Genomic DNA, 10413 nt, shown 5'->3' with positions numbered 1-10413 from the left:
GTGGAATAGGGTAGGTACACAAGACACAGTAATCAATGACTATAGTAATCTACTTTTTGATAACCCCAAAGACTCCACCTTCTGGGATAAGAACTCAGTATTCAACAAAATGTGCTGGAAAACTGGAAAATAGTATGACAGAAACTAGGCATAGACCAACATCTTACACTTACACATACCAAGCTAATGTTAAAATGGGCCCACAATTTAGACATAAAGGGTGATACTATAAACAAATGAGGAGAGCAAGGAATAATTTACCTGTCAGATGCATGGAAAACAAAAAAAAGGTGAACAAACAAGATATAGAGAACATAAAATGTATAATTTTGATTACATTAAATTAAAAAGATTTTGCACAAATGAAGCCAATGCAACCAAGATTAGGAGGGAAGCAGAAAACTTGGAAACAATTTTTATAGCCAGTTTCTAATAAGTCCTCATTGCCAAAATATATAGAAAACTGAGTCAAATCTATAGGAATACAAGTCATTTCCCAGTTGATAAATGATAAAAGGATGTGAATAGGTGCTTTTCAGATGAAAAAATTAAAGCTATCTGTAGTTATATGAAAAAATTTTCTAAATCACCATTGATTAGATAAATACAAATTTAAACAACTCTGAAGTACCACTCACACCTATCAGGTTGGCTAACACGACAAAACAGGAAAATGATAAATATTGGAGAAGACCTGGGAAAATTAGAACACTAATACATGGAATGCTAACACAGAAGGTGGAGTTGTGAATTGATCCAACCATTCTGGAGAGCAATTTGGAGCTATGCCCAAAAGGCTATAAAACTGTGCATAACCTTTGTCCCAGCAATACAACTTATAGGTCTGTATCCCAAATAGATCATATATATGGGAAAAGGACACACAAACAGAAATATTCATAGCATGTCTTTCTGTTTTGGCCAAGAATTTAAATATTGTGTTTTCCATAAACAATTAATACACTCCTAATTACTTTTGAATGTATACACACACACACAACACACACACACACACATATGTAGATGTATATAGATAATTTGCTAAAACTTAATAAATACGTATTTATCTTGTCATACAATATTTATTCTTATAAAATGAAGTCTCTAAAAATGACAACAAATCAATTGCAAATAGCAAATACTGTAATCACTCTGGGCAACAATTAATAGCATTATAACTGAGATAAGGCTAAAATCACTGAAATTTTTAAATTAGTAATTAAAAAAAAGATCTAGTAGACTGAACTCATTGAAGTAATATATATACTATACAGTCTGAGTCTTTCTTTTCTCTGGGAGGTCATAAGATGGCAATGCAATTATTTCTGAAGTTTTTATCCAGTGGAGTAGCAGAATATTTTCTTGGACTTCATCAATAATACCTTTATTTTTTCCATACACATTGACAGAACCGAAAATTAGATTTTTTTAAAAAGTGAAGGGCTAACTAATTCTTCCTTCAGACAAAGTAGTGCTTTTGATAAGATACATCCTACTCACATGTGCATTATAGTCAATCTATAAGATTAATTGTGAGAAGACTAATGAAAGATTATTACTTTAGTCAAATAAATTAGATGTTTCCACAATAATTAGGAATCAATGTCTTCGCTGGCTTTTAAAATTCTGGTTTTAAGATCATTTAGTAGATTTAAACCTTATTTTCCAGGCTTTCTCCCATACATCCTCAAGAATTTACTGGGATAGCTAAAAAGTGACAGAGTATACACAGGTTTATTTGACTCTAATTTTTTAAAAATTTTTATTAACTTTAGTGAAAGCATACTACTCTATTCCTTAATCAATATACATATGATTTAGAGGCTTCAAAAAGTTACTCATTATCATATTCTCCCTACTTTCCTATGGAATAGACATTTTTCAAAAGATGCTCAGGGGCATCAGTACTCCTGGATTCCAATCCTAGACTCCACCACTAACCAATTATATGAGGGTGGGATACAGACTATAAGTTGCATGTCCATCCTCTTTCTGTACATCAGTGACTCTTTCCTAAAATGTAAGGCCTGACTAGATGACCTCTAAGTTCACTTCTGTCTCTAAAATTTTCTTAACAATTTAAATTAACTGTTTCCAGTGGATTTCCTGGAGCCAAGACGGCACAGTAAGCAGTAAATTGCAATAATTCTCCCATATTCAACTCTAACAAGCAGAAAATAGAGCTCTAGAACTAATCCTGGAATAACAGAGCCAGCATAAGCATGAAATTGAGTGGGCTTTTATCCCAGGAGACTTGGAAGATTGGTATGTATGGCCAAACACTCAGATAAAAGAAGAGCACATTCCAGGACAGGAAGTGTTCCAGCAAGCCAGCAGCAAACTGTACATCAGTAAACTGGTGGGAGATCCTGAGACCCAGTGTAGTGGAGGAGGCAAAAGCCAACACCAAAGCTCCTTACTTGCTTTAGTGTAGCCGGGGGAACCAGCAGACTGCAGCTCTGACAATAAACATATTGCAGTACATCCCAGGGCAGACAGGCACCCCCCTGTGAGCACATGAGGAATGCAGAAAAAAAAAACATGACCCCTCAACACACACCAGACACCACCACTAGGACACTAGCTCAGCAGCAGGTAAGATGCCAGACCCTTACACTCTCAAACAGAGGCAGCAATCCCTAACCCCATTCCTACAACACAGCACTAGACAGGAAGGCTTCAGGGCAACATCAAGACAGCACCATGTAAATAGCCAGGGCCTGCAGACACTGGCACAAGAAGCCTGAGACAGAGCCCCTTACAGCCTGTGAGAAGAGATCAAATTTAAAAGAAAGGGAAAAGAGCAAGAAGGGATGAGCGAAAAACAAACAGAAAGAGAATATGACCATAGAAAGTTATTATGGTGACAGGGGAGACCAAGACACAAACTCAGAAGAGGACAACAATGTCAAAACACCTATGGCCAAGACCCCAAAAACATAGGAAATGGTCTCAAGCCCAGAAAGAATGTAAGGAAGAGTTCAGAAAGAAGCTTAAAAATTATAGAAAAGAGGTAGAATAAAAATTGGGAAATATAGTGAGAAGTTTGCAAGAGAATTATGAAAGAAGAGTCAACATTTCGGAAAATTGTTTAAAAAGTAGAATTGGCCACGTGGAAAAGGAAAAACAAAATTCCATTGAAGAAAACAAATCCTTAAAGAGTACAATTGGCTAAATGAAAAAGAAAGTACAGAAGCTACCTCAGGAAAAAAAATATGTTAAAAGCTAGAATTGGGGAAGTGGAAGCTAATGACCCTATGAGACATCAAGAATCAATCAAACAAATTCAAAAGAATGAAAAAATGGAAGAAAATGTGAAATAACTCATGGGAAAAACAATTGACCTGGAAAATAGTTCCAGGATAGATAATATCGGAATCATTGGACTACCTGAAAACCTAAATCAAAAGTAGGATCTGGACAGCATCGTTAAAAAAATATATATTTTTTATTTATTTTTTAAACATTTTTTTCAATTACATGTGAAGATGAATTTCAACATTCATTTTTGTAAAATTTTGAGTTTCAAAATGTTTTCCAAAAATTTGTCCATCCTCTCTTGCCTCCCCTCTTCCCTCCTCCCTCCCCAAGAAAGCAAGCAATCTGATATGCTACACATGTGTAATCATGTTAAACATATTTCCACACTAGTCATATTGTGAAAGAAAAATTAGAACAAAAAGCAAAACCCAAGAGAAAGAAAAAACAAAAAAAACCTGTGAAAATAGTATGCTTCTAGCTGCATTCAAACTTCATAGTTCTTCCTCCAGATATGGTTATTATTTTCCATCATGACTCTTTTGGAATTCTCTTGGATCATAGTATTGCTGAGAAAAGCAAAGTCCCTCATATATAATCATTATTTATTTGTTTATTTTTTATTTATTTGTTTATTTTTAGTTTTTCCTCCATCTCTCTCATTTGATTTTTAAAGTCTTTTTAAAGTTCTTCTATGAATTCTTTTTGGGCATGTGACCATTCAATGTTACTCTTTGTGGTACTCTTTGCTTCAATATCCTCCTCTAAAGATGAACCCTAGTCTTCTGTATTCCCATAATAATTTTCTATGGTTGGATTCTTTCTTCTTTCCCTGAGCATTTCTTTTTTGTAATAATAGCTTAATTTATGTAATCATTTCTATCCCTGGGGTATAAAGGATGATGCCTCTTGCTCCAGATCTTCAGTTCTCCCCTCTAGCCTGGAACCAAAGCCAAATCTCTAGCCTCCTGTAAGTGCCCACAGCCAGGGACATTCTGTCCCACTGATTCTGCACTCACTGGGCTTGTGCTGGTTCATTCACACCCTGGAAGCTCTCCACAGCGCAGCTGGGTCTGACATTCCTTGTCAGCAGAGGTTCCCTCGATCTTCCCATGCTCAGATGCCCAACTATGCTCACTATCTCAGGGAGTAAATGTTCCTGTGGATGGGCTGAAGGCAGCCTCCCAAACCAACTAACCTCAGGGCTTGAAGCTTGTGATTTAACTGGCTTACCATTTGTTATTAATGCAGACTAATCGCTTGGAGGTTTTTACTCCTCACAGGGACCAAAACTCATGCTGTGATTTTTCTTCTGATCTTCTCAAATTGTCTCAGGAAGATCCCTGTTTGTGCTCCTATTCTTATTTACTTTTTCCTGCACTTTGTTTGGCCTAAGGTGCTCTTTTATCTCTTTCGTGGAGGAAAATCTTGAGAGCTTGGAATTTTCTGACCTACTCTCCCATCTTCCCAGAATTCTCTTTGCCAATGGTTTTAGATAGATATTGCTTATAATTCAAAGGAAAATTCCATTTATTTCTGTGTTCTCTAGTATTTTAATAGGAATATGTCCTGTGTTTTGTCAAAAGCTTTTTCTGCATCTATTGAGATACTCATCTGATTTCTGTTAGCTTTGTAGTTGATATAGTCAATATGCCGATAGTTTTCATAGTATTGAACCAGCCCTGCATTCCTGGTATAAATTCTACTTGGTCACAGTATATTATCCTCATGACAAATTTCTGTATTCTCTTGGCTAATATTATCTTTAAAATGTTTACATGTATATTCATTAAGAAAATAGGGAGAGACTTCCACTTTCAGGAGCCAAAATGGCAGAGTAAGAAGTAAGTCACTCTTACTCTCCCTTATTAACTTCTGAAAGTCCAGAAAATATCATCCCAGGAAAAACTCTGGAACAGCTGAACCAGAAGAAAGATAGGGGGCAGCAGTCCAGTAGCCCAGGTAGCCTGAAAGATTACCCAGAAAGGCCCCTCTTGCCCTGGGGGAAGGGGAGCAGTACCGAAGAGGAAGTGTCCCAGCAAGATAGCAGAAAGCCCCACCTCAGCATACCAGGAGATCCTAAAACTCAGGTGGTGGAACAGGCAAACACCAACACCTGGACCTCCAAGCACCTCAGTGAGGGCAGGGATACTGGTGGAAACCAGCTTGAAAACTACCAGGTGCCTCAGCACTCTATAGCTACTGGGTCTCCCAGTGCCTCAGCTAAACTAAGGGAAGCAGGGCTCCAAGGAGTGCCACCCAAATAAACATCCTGTAACATTCATCTGAAAGGAGCTGAAGAAATCAAAAGGAAGGAAAGGCCAAGGTGAACAGGAAATCTCCAAGGTCCACACTAGCCAATCCTACCCCTAGAGTTCCAGTGCTGCTGATTCCAGCCCAACACAAGGTAAGCTGCCAGAAAACCTACAGCCTCCAATTCCCAGCATAAGAGGCCCCAGCATGCAAAGCCAGTGACCAAACCCTAGGCTCCCAACACAAGAAGCTTGGGTCAGTGCCCTCTGCTCCCAGCAGGAGAGCTCAGTCTCTTTAAAGGCCAGGAAATAAGCAAACACCATGAGGAAAAAGAAACGTATGATAGCTTCATATTATGGGAACAGTGAAGATCAAGGCAGAAGTTCTGAAGAGGACAACATTGTCAACAAACCCATATCTGGAATATGAAAAGGGAATAAGAATTAGTCTGAAGCCCCAAAAGCCTTCTTAGAAGAGCGCAAGAAGGACTTCAAAAGTCAAATTAAAGAGGTCAAAGAAAAATGGAAAAAAACCAAGAGGTATGCAAGAAAAAGGCAATAGCTTGGAAAAGGAAGGACAAAAATTAACTGCAGAAAACAAGCCCTTAAAGAATATAATTACTCAACTGAAAAAAAAAAGTACAGTGAATAAAAGAAGTCCCTAAAAATACAATTGGATAACTGTAAAAAAAAAAAGTACACTGAAGAAAACAAGTCCCTAAAAAGTATAATTGGCCAAATAAGGAAGGAGGTACAAAATCTAATAGAATAAAACAATTTGTTAAAATTAGAATTGGTGAGAGGATGCCCATCAATTGGGGAATGGCTGAGCAAGTTGTGGTATATGAATGTAATGGAATACTATTGTGCTATAGGAAATGATGAACAGGTTGACTTCAGAAAAACCTGGAAAGACTTATGTGGTCTGATGCTGAGTGAAGTGAGCAGAATCAAGAGGACTTCATACACAATAACAGCCACTTTATGCGATGAGTAACATTATTAAACTGAACACTTCTCAGCATTACAAGGATCTAAGACACCTTCAGAAGCCTCAGGATGGAAAATGCTGTCCACATCCAAAGAAAGAACTATGGAGTTGAATCGCTATCACTTAACTTTTACCTTCTGTTGAGTTCTGTTTCATCTTTCTGACAGTTCCTCCTATTGGATTTAATTTTTACTTACAACTTCACTAATGTGAAAATATGTTTAATGGGAATGTAAATATAAAGCTTATATCAGATTGTGCACCATCTTGGGGAGGGTGGGGGGGAGGAAGGGGGAGAAAAATTTTCAACTCAAAAGCATATGGAAGTGATTGTTGATAAACCAAAATAAATTAATAAACTTAAAAAAATTAGAATTGGTCAAATAGAAGCTAATGACTCCATGTGAGAGCAAGAATCAGTCAAACAGAAACAAAAGAATGAAAAAAACAGATGAAAACATAAAATACCTCACTGGTAAAACAACTAACCTGGAAAATCAATCCAGGGCAGGCAATTTAAAAATTATTGGTCCACCTGAAAATCATGATGAAAAAAAGAGCCTAGACACTAGTTTTCAGGTGGACCAATATATTGTTTACAGGAAGCCCATTTGAAAAAGAGCGACACACATAAGGTAAATGTAAAAGGCTGGAACAGAATATGTTATGCTTCAGCTGAAGTAAAAAAAAAAAAAAGCAAAGGTAGCAATCCAGATCTCAGAGAAAGCAAAAACAGAAATAAATCTTATCAAAAGAGATGAGGAAGGAAACTACACACTGTTAAAAGTCACCATAGACAATTAAATAATATCTTTACTAAACATATATGCACCAAAGGGTATAGCATCCAAATTCTTAGAGAAGAAGTGTAGGTGTTACAGGAAGAAATACATAGCAAAACTATACTAGTGGGGGGCCCCAACCTCCCCCTCTCTGAGCTAGATAAATCTAACCACAAAATAAACAAGAAAGAATTTAAGGAGGTGAATAGAATATTAGAAAAGTTAGGAATGATAGACCTCTGGAGAAAATTGAACGGGGATAGAAAGAAATACACTTTTTTTTTTGGAAGTACATGGCATATACACAAAAATTGAGCATGTACTAAAGCATAAAAACCTCACAATCCAATACAGAAAGGCAGAAATATTAAATGCATCCTTTTCAGATCATTATGCAATAAAAATTACATGTAACAAAGGGCCATGGAAAGATAGATGAAAAAATAATTGGAAACTAGATAACCTAATCCTAAAAAATGATTGGGTCAAACAGCAAGTCATAGAAACAATTAATAACTTCATTCAAGAGAATGACAATAATGAGACAACATACCTAAACTTATGGGATGCAGCGAAAGAAGTTCTTAGGGGAAGTTTTATATCTCCAAATGCTTACATAAATAATATAGAAAAAGAAGAGATCAATGAATTTGGCATACAACCAAAAAAAAAAAAACTAGAAGAGCAAATTAAAAATCCTCAATTGAGCACCAAATTGGAATTATTGAAAACCAAAGGAGAAATTTAAAAAATTGAAATTAGGAAAATAATTGAATTAATAAATAAAACAATAGCTGGTTTTATAAAAAAAAACACAATAAAGTAGATAAAACTTTGGTTAATTTAATTTAAAAAAAGAAAAAAGAAAACCCAATTACCAGCGTCAAAAATGAAAAGACTGAATCCATCACCAAGGGACAGGAAATTAAAACAATAATTAAGAACTATTTTCCTCAACTGTATGCCAATAAATTTGACAATTTTAGTGAAATGGATAAATGTCTAAGAAAATATAAAATGCCTAGATTAACAGTAGAAGAAGTAAATCACTCAAATAATCCCATCTCAGAAAAAGGAATTGAAGAAGCCATTGATGAACTCCTTAGAAAAAAATCTCCAGGGCCAGATGGATTTACAAGTGAATTTTATCACACATTCTTTTTATGATACAAATATGGTTCTGACAACTAAACCAGGAAGAGTCAAAACAGAGAAAGAAACTTATAGACCAATTTCCCTAATGCACATAGATGCAAAAATTTTAAATACAATATTAGCAAATAGATTACAGCAACTTATCACAAGAATAATACACTATAACCAGGTAGGATTTATACCAGGTATGCAGGGCTGGTTCAATATTAAGAAACCTATTAGCATAATTAATCATATCAATACCAAAAGTAACAGAAACCACATGATCACCTCAATAGATGCAGAAAAACCTTCTGACAAAATATAACACTTATTCCTATTAAAAACACTAGAGAGCATAGGAATCAATGGAGTCTTCCTTAAAGTAATAAGTAATATCTACCTAAAACCTTCAGTAGGCATCATATGTAATGGGGACAAGCTAGAAGTATTTCAAATAAGATCAGGGGTGAAACAAGGATGTCCATTATTACCACTGTTGTTAAATATTGTACTTGAAACGTTTAGCTTTAGCAATAAGAGAAGAAAAAGAAATTGAAGGTAATAGAATAGGCAAAGAAAAAATAAAGCTATTATTCTTGGTAGATGATATGATGCTATACTTAAAGAATCTTAGACAATCAAGTAAAAATAATTTCAAAAAATAAATAACTTTGGCAAAGTTGTAGGCTATAAAATAAACCCACATGAATCATAAACATTTCTATATATTACCAACAAGCAAGAGATAGAAAGAGATATTCCATTTAAACTTACTGTAGACATTATAAAATATTTAAGAGTCTACCTCCCAAAACAAACCCAGGAACTATATGAAGACAATTACTAAACACTTTTCAGATGAATAAAGTCATATCTAAATACTTGGAAAAACATCAGTTGCTCACGCGTAAGCTGAGCTAGTGTAATAAAAATTACAATTGCACCTAAGCTAATTTACTTATTAGTGCTGTACCAAACTATCAAACATTATTTTATAGAGATAGAAAAAATAATAACCGATTCATTTGGAATAAGAAAAGGTCCAGAATACCAAGGGAATTAATGAAAAGAAATTCAGGGGAAGATGGCCTAGTCATTTCAGATCTTAAGTTCTATTGTAAAGTAGCAATCATCAAAACTGCTTGGTACTGGCTAAGAAATAGAATGGTGGATCAGTGGAATAGGTTAAGTATGCAAGACACAGTAGTCAATGACTATAGTAATCTATAATCTGAAAAACTCAAAGAACCCAGCTTCTGGGATAAGAACTCACTCTTTGAAAAAAAAAAACTGCTGGGAAAACTGGAAAAGAAAATGGCAGAAACTAGGCATAGATCAAAATCTCACGCGAAATACCAAAATAAACGTCAAAATGGTTCCTGATTTAGATATAAAGCCTGATAAGGCAAGCAAACTGGAGAGCCAGGAATAGTTTACCTATCAGATTTATGGAGAACAGAAGAATTCATGACCAAACAGTACATAGAAAGCATTATGAAATGCAAAATAGATAAGGTGGATTACATTAAATTGAAAAGATTTTGCAGAAATAAAGCCAATGCAACCAAGATTAGAAGGAAAGTATGAAATTGGGAAAGAATTTTTAAAACCAGTCTCTCTAATAAGGGCCCCATTTCTAAAATATGTAGAGAATTTAGTAAAATTTATAAAAATACAAGTCATTCCCCAATTGATAAATAGTTAAAAGATGTGAACAGGTAGTTCTCACATAAAGAAATTAAAGCCATCGATATTCATATGAAAAAATGCTCTGAATCACTATTGATTACAGAAATGCACATAAAAACAACCCTGAGGTACCACATCACAGCTATCTAATTGCTCAACATGATAAAACAGGAAAATGATAAATACTGAAGATGTGGGAAAATTGGAATACTAATGCATTATTGGTGGAATTGTGAAATGATCCAACCATTCTGGAGAGCAATTTGGAACTATGCCCAAAGGGCTATACAAATGTGCATATCCT

The sequence above is a fragment of the Phascolarctos cinereus genome, unplaced genomic scaffold (genome assembly GCF_003287225.1).
Source record: "Phascolarctos cinereus isolate Bilbo 61053 unplaced genomic scaffold, phaCin_HiC Scaffold_7;HRSCAF=346, whole genome shotgun sequence".
Taxonomy (NCBI): Eukaryota; Metazoa; Chordata; class Mammalia; order Diprotodontia; family Phascolarctidae; genus Phascolarctos; species Phascolarctos cinereus.
The sequence above is the reverse complement of the archived record's forward strand: the minus strand, read 5'-3'. Positions refer to the sequence as shown.